Source organism: Heptranchias perlo, unplaced genomic scaffold (genome assembly GCF_035084215.1).
Source record: "Heptranchias perlo isolate sHepPer1 unplaced genomic scaffold, sHepPer1.hap1 HAP1_SCAFFOLD_60, whole genome shotgun sequence".
Classification (NCBI taxonomy): Eukaryota; Metazoa; Chordata; class Chondrichthyes; order Hexanchiformes; family Hexanchidae; genus Heptranchias; species Heptranchias perlo.
This window is the reverse complement of record NW_027139623.1, coordinates 4,673,761-4,689,804: the sequence shown is the minus strand read 5'-3', so window position 1 is coordinate 4,689,804 and position 16,044 is coordinate 4,673,761. Positions and strand designations below refer to the sequence as shown.

General features: G+C 41.5%; 1 protein-coding gene and 1 long non-coding RNA gene across 4 annotated transcripts in view; one reads left to right on the top strand and one right to left on the bottom strand.

Annotated features, from left to right (window-relative positions):
* Nucleotides 1-1,149: 1,149 nt before the first annotated feature.
* On the bottom strand, nt 1,150-9,705 carry LOC137316851 (uncharacterized). The gene is made up of 3 exons (XR_010961630.1): nt 9,561-9,705; nt 9,103-9,186; nt 1,150-2,239 (listed from the first exon to the last, which is right to left on the bottom strand). It is a non-coding gene; the product is annotated as an uncharacterized lncRNA (long non-coding RNA).
* A 2,437-nt stretch (nt 9,706-12,142) lies between these two features.
* LOC137316849 (immunoglobulin superfamily member 1-like) overlaps nt 12,143-16,044 on the top strand; it is a 29,532-nt gene continuing 25,630 nt past the window's right edge. For all 3 annotated transcript variants that reach the window (XM_067980692.1, XM_067980691.1, XM_067980693.1), the window contains exon 1: nt 12,143-12,231. The gene's annotated coding sequence lies outside the window, so the exon portion shown is untranslated. The remainder of the gene's footprint in view (nt 12,232-16,044) is intronic.

Below are 16,044 nucleotides of genomic sequence, written 5' to 3'. Positions count from 1 at the left end.
AATATAAATCGAGTCCTGAGAAATCAGACAGAAATATTGCACAATGTAGAGTGAAACATAATGGGGCAACTTTCGAATGAGCAAAACAAAAACTTTATTATGAATCAATTGTCTCATTTTTCACGGACAAAATATGAAAAAGTACGAGAGTAGAAGTTACAGAGAGAAACTATTTCCTCACATCACACATTGTCCTGAATCTGGAACAACGACAGATAATGTGAATTTGTTCCACTCTGTTATAGTTCTCACTTCTGGCCAGTAGATGTCAGACTGCATGTGAGTGTGGGATTAATTCTCTGTCTGTCAGTCTCTGTTACTGTATGTGAGTGTGATATTCATTCTGTATCCGTCAGTCTCCAGTACAGTCTGTGAGTGTGGGATTCATTCTGTATCTGTCAATCTCTGGTACTGTATGTGAGTGTGATATTCATTCTGTATCCGTCAGTCTCCAGTACAGTCTGTGAGTGTGGGATTCATTCTGTGACTGTCAATCTCTGGGAATGTGTGTGAGTGTGGGATTCATTCTGTATCTGTCAATCTCTGGTGCTATCTGTGAGTGTGGGATTCATTCTTTGACTGTCAGTCTCTGGTATTTTATCTCAGTTTGGATTCATTCTGTAACTCAGTCTCTGGGCAAAGTGCAAGTCTGGATTCGTTCTGTATTCTTATTTCAGGCTACAGTATGGTGTTTCAAACTGTATCTTTAAGTCATTAATGTATGCAAATCTTTCATCTAGCATTAATTTGTAAATATGGATACAGTTTCGGATTTTATTTTAATCCAACAACGTGTGTGAGTTTTGTTGTCGGATTACATTTTAATCTCTGTGAAGATAATGTACATTTCAATCTTTTACTGTGAAATTATTGGACTGGTATTTATTGTGTAGCTCAGTCTGGGCTAATGGAATTGATATTGTATCTTTCAGTCTGACACTATGAGATTTTTCGACTGGTATGAAATGTGTGGTTCAGACTGTACTAATGGAATTGACACTCTAACTTTCAGTCAGACACTGCGAGAGATTTTTGGACTGGTTTCTGATGTGTAGCTGAGTCTACACTAATAGGATTCACACTGTCTGTTTCAGTATGATGATGTATGTGAATTTTGGACGGTATATAATGTGTAGCTCAGTCTGCACTAATGGAATTCATACTGTACCTTTCAGTCTGACACTGCGCAATATATTTAGACTGGTTTGTAAGGTATAGTTCAGTCTGCACTAATGGAATTGATACTGTATCTTCCAGTCTGACACTGTGTGAGATTTTTGTACTGGTATGTAACGTGTCGGTCAGTCTGTACTAATCAAATCGATACTATATATTTCAGTATGATACTGTATGTGATTTTTGGACAGGTATCTAATGTGAACCTCTGCCTGCAGTAAAGGAATTGATATTGTATCTTCCAGTACGATACCTTATGCGAATTTTGGACTGGTATATAATGTGTAGCTCAATCTGCACTAATGGGATTGATAGTGTATCTTTCAACCTGACACTGAGATTTTTGGACTGGTATGTGATGTGTCGCTCAGTCTGCAATAATGGGATTGATACAGTGTCTTTCAATCTGATACTGTATGAGAATTTTCGACTGGTATCTAATGTGTACCTCAGCCTGCAGTAAAGGAATTGAAACTGTACATTTCATTCTGACACTATGAGGTTTTTGGACATATGTGAGTCAAATATGGGTAACATCTGAACTGGTATCTAATTTATATCTCAGTGTACACTATTGTCATGAATATGGCATCTTTAAACTCATAATGTGTGTGAGTTGTGGGCTGGTATTTAATTTGAATCTTGGAGTACACTATTGTGATTCATTCTGTATCTATCGATCAGTACCATGTGTCAGTTCTACCTGGTATTTAATTTGTAGCTAAGGCTGAACGAATGTGAGATTAACACCGTGCCTTTCAATCTGATACTGGGTGTGATTTTGGACTGGGAAATATTTATCTGCCGGTCAGCGATACTGAGTCATTGTGAAATGGGAATTATGTCTTTCTCTCCTGCTCTCTTTGACTGTTGGATTGGGATCAGTGCGCGACTGACTATTTCTGCTGTCTGAGACTGTGGGACTGATGACTTGTCTGTGTCTCTGTGCTCTGTTAGTGATAAGGTACCTACTGTGTGTGAGAAGGAGCTGGCTGAACTGACTGCTCTTTGTGCCCCGGGTGGAGTAAACATCACACTGATTCTGGGTCCTTCAAGGATTTAACTGTAGGAAGAAAAAGTATGTCATGTAATTCAAGAACAGGTAAAGTAGAAAATACAAAACTGATCAATTGAATCTCTGTTAATAATCATTGTAATAACCACAAATGAAAACCAGCGATACAAAGTGTCAGTGTCTGACTCCACTGCAGTCCTGCAGCACTCAGCTTCTGCACACCAGGTGTGTTGGGCTGTTTTACAACAATTCAGTGACATCCAGACACAACCCAACCGCTGCACTGATCAATGAATGGGACTACCGATGTGGACGGGACCGTTGCACACATCAGATTTCTAATTCCCTCTCCCTTGGAATGAACAGTTCAACCGAAACAAAACAGCCGCTGTTTAAAATGAGTCCTTCAAACTTCTCACCTGATGCCTGCAATAGATGCTCTTTGTATAACTCCCCACATCCTTTCTGTCCGGCTCTGTTTACTGTTCAGTAACAAACAGTAAAGTTTAATGGACAGGTTGAAAAAAATCAGATTTAATACCTGCCACCAATCACAAACACGATCACACTGCACCTTGTCCGGTTTCAGCAATTTGTTCCGAACTGTTGCAGTTCTGCTTCCGGCCAGTAGATGTCCCCAAACCCCGGGTCATTGAAGTTTGCAGATGAGAGAGGGACAGAAGATAAACTCATTCTTCACATTATATTGCACGGGTGGGATTTAGAAAAACTGGCAATGGAGACGAGCTCCAAGTACATTTTGTTTGACCAAACACTACTTGTAATGCTGTGTTAAATTCATGTAATTGAGTTCGGGGGTATTGTCTATACTGAGGAAGACTGGGACAAAATAAACTTGCAGAACGGCCGTGTAAATGGCCATTGAATTTCAATATAGAAAGGTGTGAGATGGGGCATTTCGCTAGGGGGAATAAGGAGGCCACATACTGCTTGGAAAATAAGAGTCCAAATGGGGTAGAGGAGCAATTTAAATCGTGTCCTGGGAAATCAGAAAGAAACACTGCGCAATGTACAGTGAAATATAATGGGGCAAATTCACAACTATCGAATGAGTGAAAGAAAAACTTTATTATGAATCAATTGTCTTCATGTTTCACCGTCAAAATGTGCAAAAATACGAGAGTAAACGTTACAGACAGAAACTTCCCTCACATTGCACATTGTCCTGTTTCTGTAAACACGACAGATAATTTGAATTTGTTCCGCTTTTTTACAGTTCTCGCTAACGTCCAGTAGAGGTCAGTCTCTGGTACTGTGTATGAGAGTGGGGTTTATTCTGTATCTGTCAGTCTCTGGTACTGTATATGAGAGTGAGGTTTATTCTGTATCTGTCTGTCTCTGGTACTGCATATGAGAGTGAGGTTTATTCTGTATCTGTCTGTCTCTGGTACTGTATATGAGAGTGAGGTTTATTCTGTATCTGTCTGTCTCTGGTACTGTATATGAGAGTGAGGTTTATTCTGTATCTGTCTGTCTCTGGTACCGTTTTTGAGAGTGGTGTTTATTCTGTACCTGTCTGTCTATCTCTGGTACTGTATATGAGAGTGGGGTTTATTCTGTATCTGTCTATCTCTGCTACTGTCTATGAGAGTGGGGTTTATTCTGTATCTGTCTATCTCTGGTACTGTATATGAGAGTGGGGTTTATTCTGTATCTGTCTATCTCTGGTACTGTATATGAGAGTGGAGTTTATTCTGTATCTGACAGTCTCTGGTGCTTTATGTCAGTGTGAGGTTAAATCCATCACTGCCAGTCTCTGGTGCTTTGTGTGAGTGTGGAATTAACTATGTACCTGTCAGTCTCTGGTACTCTCTGTGTGAGTGGGATTCATTCTGTATCTGCCATTCTCTGCTGCTTTATCTCAGTGTGGTATTCATTATGTAATTCAGTCTCTGAGATAATGTGCAAGTCTGAATTCATTCCATATTCTTATTTCAGTTCAGAGTATCGTACTTGAAACTGTATCTTTAACACTCCAAATTATATACAGTTCTTTGTCGAGTATTTGATTTGATAATATGGATACACTTTTCGATTTTCTTTAATCAAACAATGTGTGTGAGTTTTGGAGTGGTATTACATCTTAATCTCTGAACTCTATTGTGAATGATAATGTACCTTTCAATCTGTTCACGTTGAAATTATTGGACTAGTATGTAATGTGTAGCTAAGACTGCAATAATGGGATGAATTCTGTGTCGGAGTCTAACACTGTGAGAGACTTTTGGACTGGTGAGTAACATATAGCTCAGTCCAGGCTAATGGAATTGAAATTGTATCTTTGAGTCTGATATGTTGTGACATTGTTGGACTGCTATATAATCTCTGGCCCTGTCTGCACTCACGGAATCGATACTGTATCTTTCAGTCTAATATTGTATGAGATTGTTGGGCTGTTATATAATTTTAGCTCAGGTGGTGTGAATAGAATTTAAACTATACCTTCCAGTCTGATCATTTATGGGGTTTGTGGACTCGAATGTCATGTGTAGCTCAGTCTGTACCAATGGTATTGATAATGTTTATTTCAGTATAACATGAGTATTACCAATATATCGAATATGCAGCTCAGTCTGCACCAATGGAATTGACACTGTATCTTTCAATCTGACACTATGAGATTTTTGGACTGGTATGTAATGCGCAACTCAGTCTGCAGTAATGTGATTGTGAGATTCATTCTGTATCTGTCAGTCTCTGGTACTGTTTGTGAGTGTGAGATTCATTCTGTATCTGTCAGTCTCTGGTACTGTATGTGAGTGTGAGCTTCATTCTGTATCTGTCAGTCTCTGGTACTGTTTGTGAGTGTGAGATTCATTCTGTATCTGTCAGTCTCTGGTACTGTTTGTGAGTGTGAGATTCATTCTTTATCTGTCAGCCCCTGGTACTGTGCATGAGTGAGATTCATTCTGTTCCTGGTATGGTGTGTGAGTGTGGGATTCATTCTAAATCTGTCAGTCCCTGATACTGTGCGTGAGTGAGATTCATTCTGTTCGTGGTACTGTATGTGAGTGTAGGATTCATTCTATATCTGTCAGTCTCTGGTACTGACTGTGAGCTTGGTGTATATTCTGGATCTGTCAGTCTCAGGGGTACTATATATAAGTGATGGATTCATTCTGTATCTGTCAGTCTCTGGTGCTGTATGTGAATGTGGGATTCATTCTGTATCTGCCATTCTCTGCAACTTTATCTCAGTGTGGGATTCATTCTGTAATTCAGTCTCTGAGACAATGTGCAAGTCTGAATTCATTCTGTATTCTTATTTCTGTTTACAGTATCTTATTTGAAACTGTATCTTTAATACTTTAAATTATATATAGTTCTCCGTTGATTATTTAATTTGTAAATATGGATTTCTTTTGCTTTTCTTTAATCAAAGAATGTGTGTGAGTTTTGGAGTAGTATTACATATTAATCTCTAAACTCTATTGTGAATGACAATGTACCTTTCAATCTGTTCATGGTGAAATTACTGGACTGGTATGTAATGTGTCGTTCAGTCTGCAATAATGGGATTAATTCTGTATCGGAGACGAACACTGTGTGAGATTTTTGGACTGGTAAGCAATATGTAGCTCATCCTGAACTAAAGGAATTGATACTGTATCTATCAGTCTGATACTGTATGAGATTTTTGGACTGGAATGTGATGTGTAGCTCAGACTTCAATAATGGAAGTGATACTGAATCTTTCAAACTGATTCTCTGAGATTTTAGGACTGGTGAGTAACATGTAGCTCAGTCTGTGCTCATGGAATTGATGTTGTATCTTTGAGTCTGATAGGATATGAGATTGTTGGACTGCTATATAATGTGTGGCTCAGTCTGCACTAATGAAATCGATACTGTATCCTTCAGTCTAATGTTGTATGGGATTTTCAGTCTTGTATGTATTGTACAGCTCAGGTGGTACTAATAGAATAGAAACTGTATCTTCCTGTCTGCTCATTTATGAGGTTTTTGGACTGGTATATAATGTGTAGCTCAGTCTGTACCAATGGTATTGATACTATTTATTTCAGTATAATACTGAGTATTTACCAATATATCTAATATGTAGCTCAGTCTGCACTAATGGAATTTATACTGTATCTTTCAATCTGGCACCGGGAGATCTTTGGACTGGTCTGTAAAGTGTAACTCAGTCTGCAGTAATGTGACTGTGATATTCATTCTGTATCTGTCAGTTTCTGCTACTGTATGTGAGTGAAATTCATTCTGTTCCAGGTACTCTATGTGAGTGTGGGAATCATTCTGTATCTGTCAGTCTCTGGTATTGTGTGTGGATGAGGGATTCCTTCTGTATCTGTCAGTCTCTGGTATTGTGTGTGGGTGTGGGATTCATTCTGTATCTGTCAGTCTCTAGTATTGTGTGTGGGTGAGACATTCATTCTGTATCTCACAATTTCTGATGCTGTGGATCAGTGAGAGAAATTATGTATCTGTCAGTCTGTGCGATAATGTGTGAGTGTGGGATTCATTTTGAATCTGTCAGTCTCTGGTAGATTGTATGAGTTTGGGATTCATTCTATATATCAGTCTCTGGCACTCTACCGGAGTGTGAGATTCATTCTTTATCTGTATCTAATTTGTATTTCCGTTTACAGTATGGTGTTCAAATCTGTATCTTTAATACCTTAATGTATGAATATTATTTCCCAGTCTTTAATTAGTAGATAATGATATATTTTAAAATGTAATGCTGTCGGATATAATCAGATAACGTGGGCATCTATTTTTGGACGACTATTAAATCTGTGTCGATGGGAAAACAATTGTGAATTTGTGCATCTTCCAAACTGATATGGGGACATTTTTGAACTTGTATATAATGTGGAGCTCAGTCTGCATGAATAGAATACTGTATATTTCAGTCTGAATCTGTAACAGTTTTGTTGTTGTGGTTTCTAATGTGTAGCTCAGTCTGCACTAATGGAATTGACACTGTATCTTTCAATCTGACACTGTGAGATTTTTGCTCTGGTACGGAATGTGCAAGCCTGCACGAAGATAGGTGACTGTGAGATTCACTTTGCATCTCTCAGTCTCTGGTACTGCATGTGAGTTTGGGATTCATGCTGTATCTGTCACTCTCTGGTACTCAATTTGAGTGTGGGATTCATTCTGTATATACATTCTCTAGTACTGTGTGTGGGTGTTGAATTATTTCCATATAAGCAGTTTCTCATAATGTATGTGAGTGTGGGATTGATTCTGTATCTGTCAGTCTCTGGTACTGTGTGTGAGTGTGGGATTCATTCTGTATCTGTCATTCTCTGGTGCTGTGTGTGAGTGTGGGATTGATTCTGTATCTGTCAATCTCTGGTACTGTGTGTGAGTGTGGGATTCATTCTGTATCTGTCATTCTCTGATGCTGTGTGTGAGTTTGAGATTCATTCTGTATCTGTCAGTCTCTGGTACTGTGTGTGAGTGTGGGATTCATTCTGTATCTGTCAGTCTCTGGTGCTGTGTGTGAGTGTGGGATTCATTCTGTATCTGTCAGTCTCTAGTGCTGTGTGTGAGTGTGGGATTCATTCTGTATCTGCAGTTCTCAGGTACTGTGTGTGAGTGTGGGATTCATTCTGTATCTGTCAGTCTCTGGTACTGTGTGTGAGTGTGGGATTCATTCTGTATCTGCAGTTCTCAGGTACTGTGTGTGAGTGTGTGATTCATTCTGTATCTGTCAGTCTCTGGTGCTGTGTGTGAGTGTGAGATTCAATCTGTATCTGTCAGTCTCTGGTACTGTGTGTGAGTGTGGGATTCATACTTTACCTGTAAGTCTCTAGTGCTTTATGAGAGTGTGGGATGAACTTGATATCTGTCAGTCCTTGGTACTGTATGGCCAGTGTGGGATTCATTCTGTATCTGTCATCTCTTGTACCGTACTTCAGTGTGGGATTGAATTTATGTCTGGCAACCTCTCGTACTGTATGTGAGTGTGGGATTCATTCTGTGTCTGTGTGTCTCTGTACTGTATCTGAGTGTGAGATTCATTCTGTATCTGTATGGAATTATTCACTCAGATTACATTATGGCGTTCAATACTGTAGCTTTAATGTCTTAATGTTTAAATAGTTTTTCACATTATTTAATTGGTCAAAATGGATACACTTTAGGATTTGATGCTGGAGGTTTCAATCAGATAATTTGTGTGCTTTTTGGATTGGTATTAAATGTGTATTTCTGTGATTACTATTGTGAATGATAATGAATCTTTCAAAATGATATTGTGAATTGGTATGTAATGTGTAGATAAGTCTGCACGAAAGGAAGTGATACTATAACTTTAAACTTTGTTTCATAAGATTGTTGGACTCGTGTGTAATGTGTATCTCAGTCTGGATGAACAGAATTGATACTGTATCTTTTAATCTCATACTACCAGTCTATTATAAACTGGTATCTAATTTGTTTCTCAGGTTACACTGTCACAGCATTTCTCAATCTGATACTGTACGTGAGTTTTGGACGAGCAATTTGTATTCGAATGGTACACTATTAGAGTGGATACTGCATGTATTAAACTCACATGTGTGTGAGAGTTCTGGGCTCGAATTCAATAGGAATCTCGAGGAACATTATTGGGATTCATTCTGTACCTTTCAATCGGGTACCATGTGTGATTTCTATCTGGTATTTAATTCATGGCTAATGTTGCCCCTTTGTGAGATAGACAATCGGAGAGTGTGATTTTGGACTCCCTGTCAGCGGAACTGAGTTGGGGGGAAATGGAACAGCGTCTGCCTCACCTGTTCTGTTTGACTGTGGATTGAAAATGTGTCTCTGGAACTTGGGATCAGTGTGGGACTGAGTACTTCTGCTGTCTGAGACTGTGGAACTGATGACCTGTCTGTGTCTCTGTGCTCTGTGTGTGATAATGTACTTACTGTGTGTGAGGAGCTGGCTGTACTGTTCCTTGTGCCTCGGGTGGAGGAAACATCACATTTATTCTGACTCCTTCAAGGGTTCGCCTGTCGAAAGAAACGTATGTCTGGTAACTCAAGAACAGGTGACGAAGAAAATACAGAAGTGATCAGTTTAATATCTGTTCATAATTATTTTGAATATCCATAAATGTAAATCAGCGATTCAAACAGTGTCAGTGTCTGACTCCACTGTACTACTGCAGCACCCAGCTTCTGCACACGAGGTGTGTTGGGCTGTTTTACAACAATGTATTGACATCCAGACACAACCCAACCCCTCCACAAGCAAATGAATGGGACTACCCGATGGGGCTGGGACGTTCGGACAGGTCAGGATTCTAATCCCCTCTCCCAAGGGACTAACCGTTCAAATGAAACCAAACAGCCGCTGTTTAAAATGTGTCCTTCACACTTCTCACCTGATGCCTGCAATTGATGCTCTTTGTATAACTCCCCACATCCTTACTGTCCGACTCTGTTTCCACTCTTCACTGTCCAATAACAATAAACAGGGTGAGACTGGAACTAAACCAGGAACATTCACTACTGGTTTGGGGAGAGAAAGCAGCAATGATTTTAAATAGAAGGTTCTTCCCATTCTGTCTCCCTCACCCTGGACACACCCTGGACACACACAGCCCGAGAATGACCTCTCCCTTCCCCCGCTCACTCCATGTTCCGGGACCAGTTACTGATCCACTCCGCCTCTTACAAACAGCCCCCGGACTCCCCCTGACCTTCCCCCGGACTCAATGCCGATCTCTGAGCCCATCTGCGGACACGGTCCCGAAGCGATGAGCTGCTGTAACGAGGCTGCTCTTTGCTCCCTTCCCCCGGGGGCCGTGATCTCTCCATTCCCGGCTGTTTTAAACCATCTTCTTCCGCTCACTGAGGGAATGGCGCCCACAGGCCGAGCTGGGGGAGGGCAGCGCGCATGCGCTCTTCTGCTCACCAACGGCCAGCGCTGGGGGCGGGGCTGAGTCGCGCATGCGCAGATATCTGGTTTAATTCCCAATACAAAAATCGATGGAAACTTTCCCCAATTGGAATTTTTCCGAGTCTGAGCAAAGGAAGTGGGTCTGGGGGAAAGGTCAGAGGGAATGGGGTCCACAGGCAGTGCAGGAACAGGCACCAGAATGGGAAACAGATGGGATTCCACCAGTGCCTAACGCTGGAATCCAGACTGACTTTACAATCTCTAACTATTAAACTGGATGTTTCCATCCCTGCTGTTTCTCTCGGTATCTTTTGATGGTAAAGAGTCTTTCAGAGATAAAGTGGGCGGTTCTGAAATGAACCTATGGATTCTGTTCATTCTTGGCCCCTTTCCTGATAAAACTGATGCGAGGATTTCTCAGACCAATCCTGGAGAAACATCCGAGGTAAGAGTGAGTCGGTGTGTTTGTTGGGACCGTATAGCATTCATATCTGACAGTAAAAGTCACAGATTAACTTAACCGGAGTGAAACTCTCGGTCAATGAGAGTTATACCAAAAGGCCCTGAGCTGCAGAACTGCAGATGGTAGAACAGGCAAAAGAGGGTTAAATGTCGCCCATTGTTTTTGTCACTCTCTGCAATGTCCCTGAGTGTGGGATTAAAAGCGTGTCTGTCTCTGGTACAATGACAGTGAGAGATGAGACCGCATCTTTTGTCTCTCCAACGGGATCTTTCTGGATAAAACGCAACTTTACAGATCAGTCTGGAACAAATACTGTTTATGTCTGTCGTTCTCTCTCTCTCTGGAGCTGTATACGTATGTTGGATACTGTTGGCAAGTGTGATATAGACACACTGATTGGAAGTGTAAGACTGACAGTGTGTGTTTGTCTCTCTCTAGTGCTGAACATGAAGGTGGGAGACCGTCTGATATAAAACAGAGAGAATGAGATGTCCGGGCCGGGCCTCACAGTAACTGGGGATGTGTTCGGCTCCAGTCCCAGTTCATGCTCATTTTTTTTTAACAGATTCAGGGCGAGAGTCTCTGTGAGACGGTAACACTGGCGGAGAAATTCTGCGCCACAACTCAAACACCAACACACGAGATTCTCCAAATCAGCTGGAATAAGGTGTTTGTAAACTGCTGAACCCGTCTGCGAGGGGATGTGTGGGGAGATAGAATCGGGTCTGGGACTGCAATGGAAGGAGGCGGGTTGACTTGTTATCGAAGGGACTGTATTTAGGCAGGAATATTACTGACTGTTAATTGTAACGGGGTTTATTTAAAAGCTCCAGGCTTCTGGGAATTCTTGTATATGAAGACCGAGTCTGTAAGGGTTTGTGCGGAGCGCTGTGTTTTGGTTCTATTGTCGAGAAACGGTTTGAAATTGGCGGTTGGAGAAAGCTGGAGGTGGTATTTTCATTCTCACAGTCGTTACCAGGGCGATATGAGAGAGTAAACCAACTCAATATCAGAGTCACATTGAACATATCCATGTACATTCATTATACCAGACATCCGTGGAACTAAATTGCTACCGGGTTTGGATGTTCCAGTTTTATTTTTAATCGTCTGTAATGTAATAAGGAAAACACTTCACTAAACAAGCCCACGGGAGGGCTGTTTTGGGAAATAGAAAAGCAATGATCGATACAGTAGTTCTTCTGATGTTTGGGTTGAGGCACTTTGTTGTTACATTTTGCTGCGCCTGAATTTTGGGTGCTTGATGCTGATACCGAGTGCCTGAAGTGGGACACAGTCCCTTCCCAGCAATGGAGATCCTGACCATGATGGGAGCAATCGTTCTAACTGAACACAAATGATTTACGGTGTTGTTCTGGGTAAATGGTCCATTCTAACCCCTTCATCCTATGATCACCGTCTAATAGTCAAAGGCCGCCATATTGGATCATTGCAATGTTCCAAACCACATCTTATTTCAGGTTGCACAAAACTCGGTGCTGTTGCTTTAATTGTGGGGACCAACTCATTCCCATCCATCCTCCATATCCGCTCTCAAGTCTCTCAACCCTTCCGGGTTTGTCCTTCTGTGAGTTGGAGCAAGTGATTCTGTCGCCGTTCCTTGCAGCTCTCATGCCTCAAAGTAGCACTTCTTCGAAAATGGATACAACCGGCTTTTTACTGCTGTTTGGTGAGTCGTGAAACAATTTTATACCAATTCCCGGTCTGAGTGGGCAACTGTAAGCGGGAGAGTGCGACTGAACCCGGCGGTGTCCGAACTCCGGTATCTCATTGGATGAAAGCAACTCATAATTTGGCGTGGAGCCCTCGACATTGGAAAGCATTCAGAGCGGTTGCTTGCTTGTGCTGAATTCTCTGCGGGTAACGGTGAGGGGAGTGTAACGGAGAGGGGACAATCTCTCTTCATATCGGTATTAAAGTATCTCGGATCTAGTTTTTCTTTGACAATTGAATCTTTGAGAATCTGTCTGTTAAAACCTACAGCTTTGACCAACTGTTGGTCACCTGACCTAACATCTCATTTAGCGGCTCGGTGTCACATTTTGTTTGATAACGCTCCCATGAGGCGCCTTGAGACGGGGTGAAAAGGGGAGATATTGGTCTCCCGATTGCCCAGTTACTGTCTACAGTGTAGGAGTAAGATGTATATAAAAGGAAAATTCAACAATCAACATCCACTGAGTTTGCTGATCTCCATCAAGGGGCGGGGAGGGGGGGTGCGGGGTGGGGATGAGTGATAGCAGCGATACCAGTGGGCTCAGTGCCCCAAAGCCATTGAATGAAATATCGGCCAAGTGTCGCCTTATCGCATCTTATTGCATCTCGGACGAGCCCTGCTATTTCTGGCGGGGCAGTGGGACTAGCTGGATTGCTCATGTATGGAGCCGGCGCGGACTCGATGGGCCGAATGACCTCCTGCCGTGCTGTAACCTTCTCTGATTCCATGATTCTATGATACCATATGTTCCATGCTTGGAAGTGAGCATGCGCGTTAGGAGGGTACAGTTATCCAGGGGTCACCACGGCTGACCTCAGGTCAATCAACCCCCTGCACTCAGACATGAGCAGATAATGCGGTGGGGTATTGGAGGGCGGCCCTGAGCAACTCCCTTCGTGAATACACCTCTTTGGGGGAGATAGAGAGAAAAAAGGGAGAAGAAAAATTTGAACACATTCAGTGGATAATCTAGTAAATATATTTTTAGTTATTCCGTTGGTGCTGAGACATTGTTCCTTCTGTCAGAGGTTAAGTTCCTCTTTCTTTGAACGAACCCTCCTCTGAGTTGAAACCGCTGTCTTCCGCCATGAAGCCAACTGCTCTGTCTGTTCTCTTCAGTATTGGCCATTTTCAGTTTTCTTGATTATTTTTCATTCTCTATTCCATCTTGCGTCTCGATTTTAGGGGTTTTGTGATATTTATGTTCGTATGTGTACTGTCTGTACGAATAAATGTTTCTGGTGAATAACTCAGGCGGCATTCAGCTCTAGGAATTTATTCTAACTCAACTTCCTCCTTCAGTGTGCTGGATGTCACGAAGATACAGATCTACACAGTGGGTGGAGACTAATGTTCCTCAATAAACACAGTGCTGCAGCTGCAAGTTGTGCTCAGCATTAACCCCTTATCTCCAATTTTTCATGCTGTTTTTTGTAAATAGACCCAAGGGCACCTATTGATAATTACCATGGATTAATGGAATTAGTTACAAATTTACACCTCTCGATAGACCTTATTCAGTTATGGTGGTGAAATGGAGAACAAGGGGGCACAATATAATATGTCCCCTTATTGCTAGCTTAGGAGATATTAGGTGGAATATTAAACATCTCTATCAATTTCAAGTGAATTCAATTCAATTTTATTAATAAATGAATGCCTGATAATCAGTGTGCTCCTGCACCACTATTAGGGGTGGATTTCAAAGAATTAATTAATTACTCGGTTAAAAGCCGATCAGAAAGATTGCCACAATGTATTTTCATTCAATATATTTCAACACATTCTTGGTTCTGCTACAATGTTCTTACTGTCAGGTGTTCCCATTCTGTTTGAGTGCTGTCCCTAAATAGATTCCCTTAATGAAAGCTTCGGAGATGTTAGTTGCAATGTTAAATATTTTTATTCATTTTAAGTTTCTTGAATTATATTTTATTAATAAATGAATGCCTGAGAATATATCCGTTACTGCACCTCTAATAGTGGTTGCTTTCAAAGAATTAATGAATATAACCATCGATTGGAAGAAAATCAGATAGATTGGCACAATGAATTTTCATTCAGTGTGTTTAAACACACTCTTGTTCTGCTGACTGTCCTTACTGTCAGCGGTTAAACTTCCTCTTTGTCCGAGGTGAAGCGCTTCTGAGCTGAAACCATTGGCTTCCGTTCTAAGTATTTGATATCACTGTTAAATTCTGCCTGCAATATTTTCAGATTCTTTACTTATTCATGTTCAATTTATTTCCTCCTTCCATACCGTTCACCTGAATTGTGACATTTGTAACAATGAGTAAACTGTTTGTAAAAGTATCGGTTCCCAGTGAGTTCAAACACCATTCTGTTCTCAATATTTAGACTCCACCTCCTCCTTCAGTATGCTGCAATTGACCACGTCACTGAGATATAGATCTGCACAGTGGGTGGAGACTAATGTCCTTCAACAAACACAGTGCTACTGCTGACCGTTGCTCAGAAAAAAATAATGAAAGGTTTTAATCAAGAAGTTGGGGAGAGACTGTTTCCACTGGCAGGAGGGTCGGCATTTAACGTTTAATCTCCAACTTCCACCTTCAAAGATTTGTGTATGTGAATCCCCAGGTCTCTCTGTTAATGCTCCCGCTGTGAAATTTGATCATTTAGGCTATATTGCCTCTTCTCACTCTTCTTTCCAAAATACATCACTTCACACTTCTCTACATTAAATGTCATCTGCCATGTGTTTCCCCATTTCACCAATCTACCAATGTCCTCCTGAGCTCTGCCAATATCCTTCTCATTGCTTACTAAAATTTCAAGTTGACAAGAATCATAGAATCATAGAATCTTACAACGTGGAAGGAGGCCTTTCGGCCCGTCGAGTCTATGCTGGCTCCTTGAACGAGCTATCCAAATTAGTAACACACCCCAATTATTTTCTCCATAACCCTGCAGATTAGTCCCCTTCAAGCACATGTCCAATTGCCCTTTGAAAGTTCCAATGGAATCTGCTTCAATGCCCCTTTCAGGTAGTGTGTTCCAGATCTTCGCAAACCTCTTTATGTAAACATTTCTCCTCATTTCCCTCTAGTTCTTTTGCCAACTATTTGAAATCTGTGACCTCTGGTTACAGACCTCTTGCCAGGGAAACAATTTCACTCTACTTGCTCTATCAAAGCCCCTCATTATTTTGAATACCTCTATTAGGTCTGCCTTTACACTTACCTGCTCTAAGGAGAACAACCCCAGCTTCTCCAATCTCTCCACATAACTGAAGTCCCTCATCCCTGGTATCATCCGGGTAAATCTCCTCTTTACCCTCTCCAAGACCTTGACATCCTTCCTAAAGTGTGGTGCCCAGAGTCGTACACTGCCAAGGCCTTGGTCACTTGCTTGCAACCATCATAACCCACATCTCCTTACTTACTTCAAATCGAATTACTTCTGCATTCCAACTTTGGAATAAACACTTTCACACTCCCTGTTGCCTGGACTTTGACCCGCCATTTGTCATCATACTTCTGCGGCTGTGTAACTTCTCAACCACTCCCGTTCTTCAACCGTTGATGCCTTTGCCCCGAGTAAAACGTTTACTCTCTTCTATCCTGGTCGTTCCTGCTGGTTTAATTCCAAGGGGTGCAGACTTGAGCATATCTGGATCACCACTGGTTTAGCCATCCATCACCAGATATGGCTGACCCAGAATTAGAACAAGCACGATGTCCTCTCTGAAAACCGCCTGCTGCTCCAGGATGACCCTGGGGACCAAAGATAACCTCCAGCTTC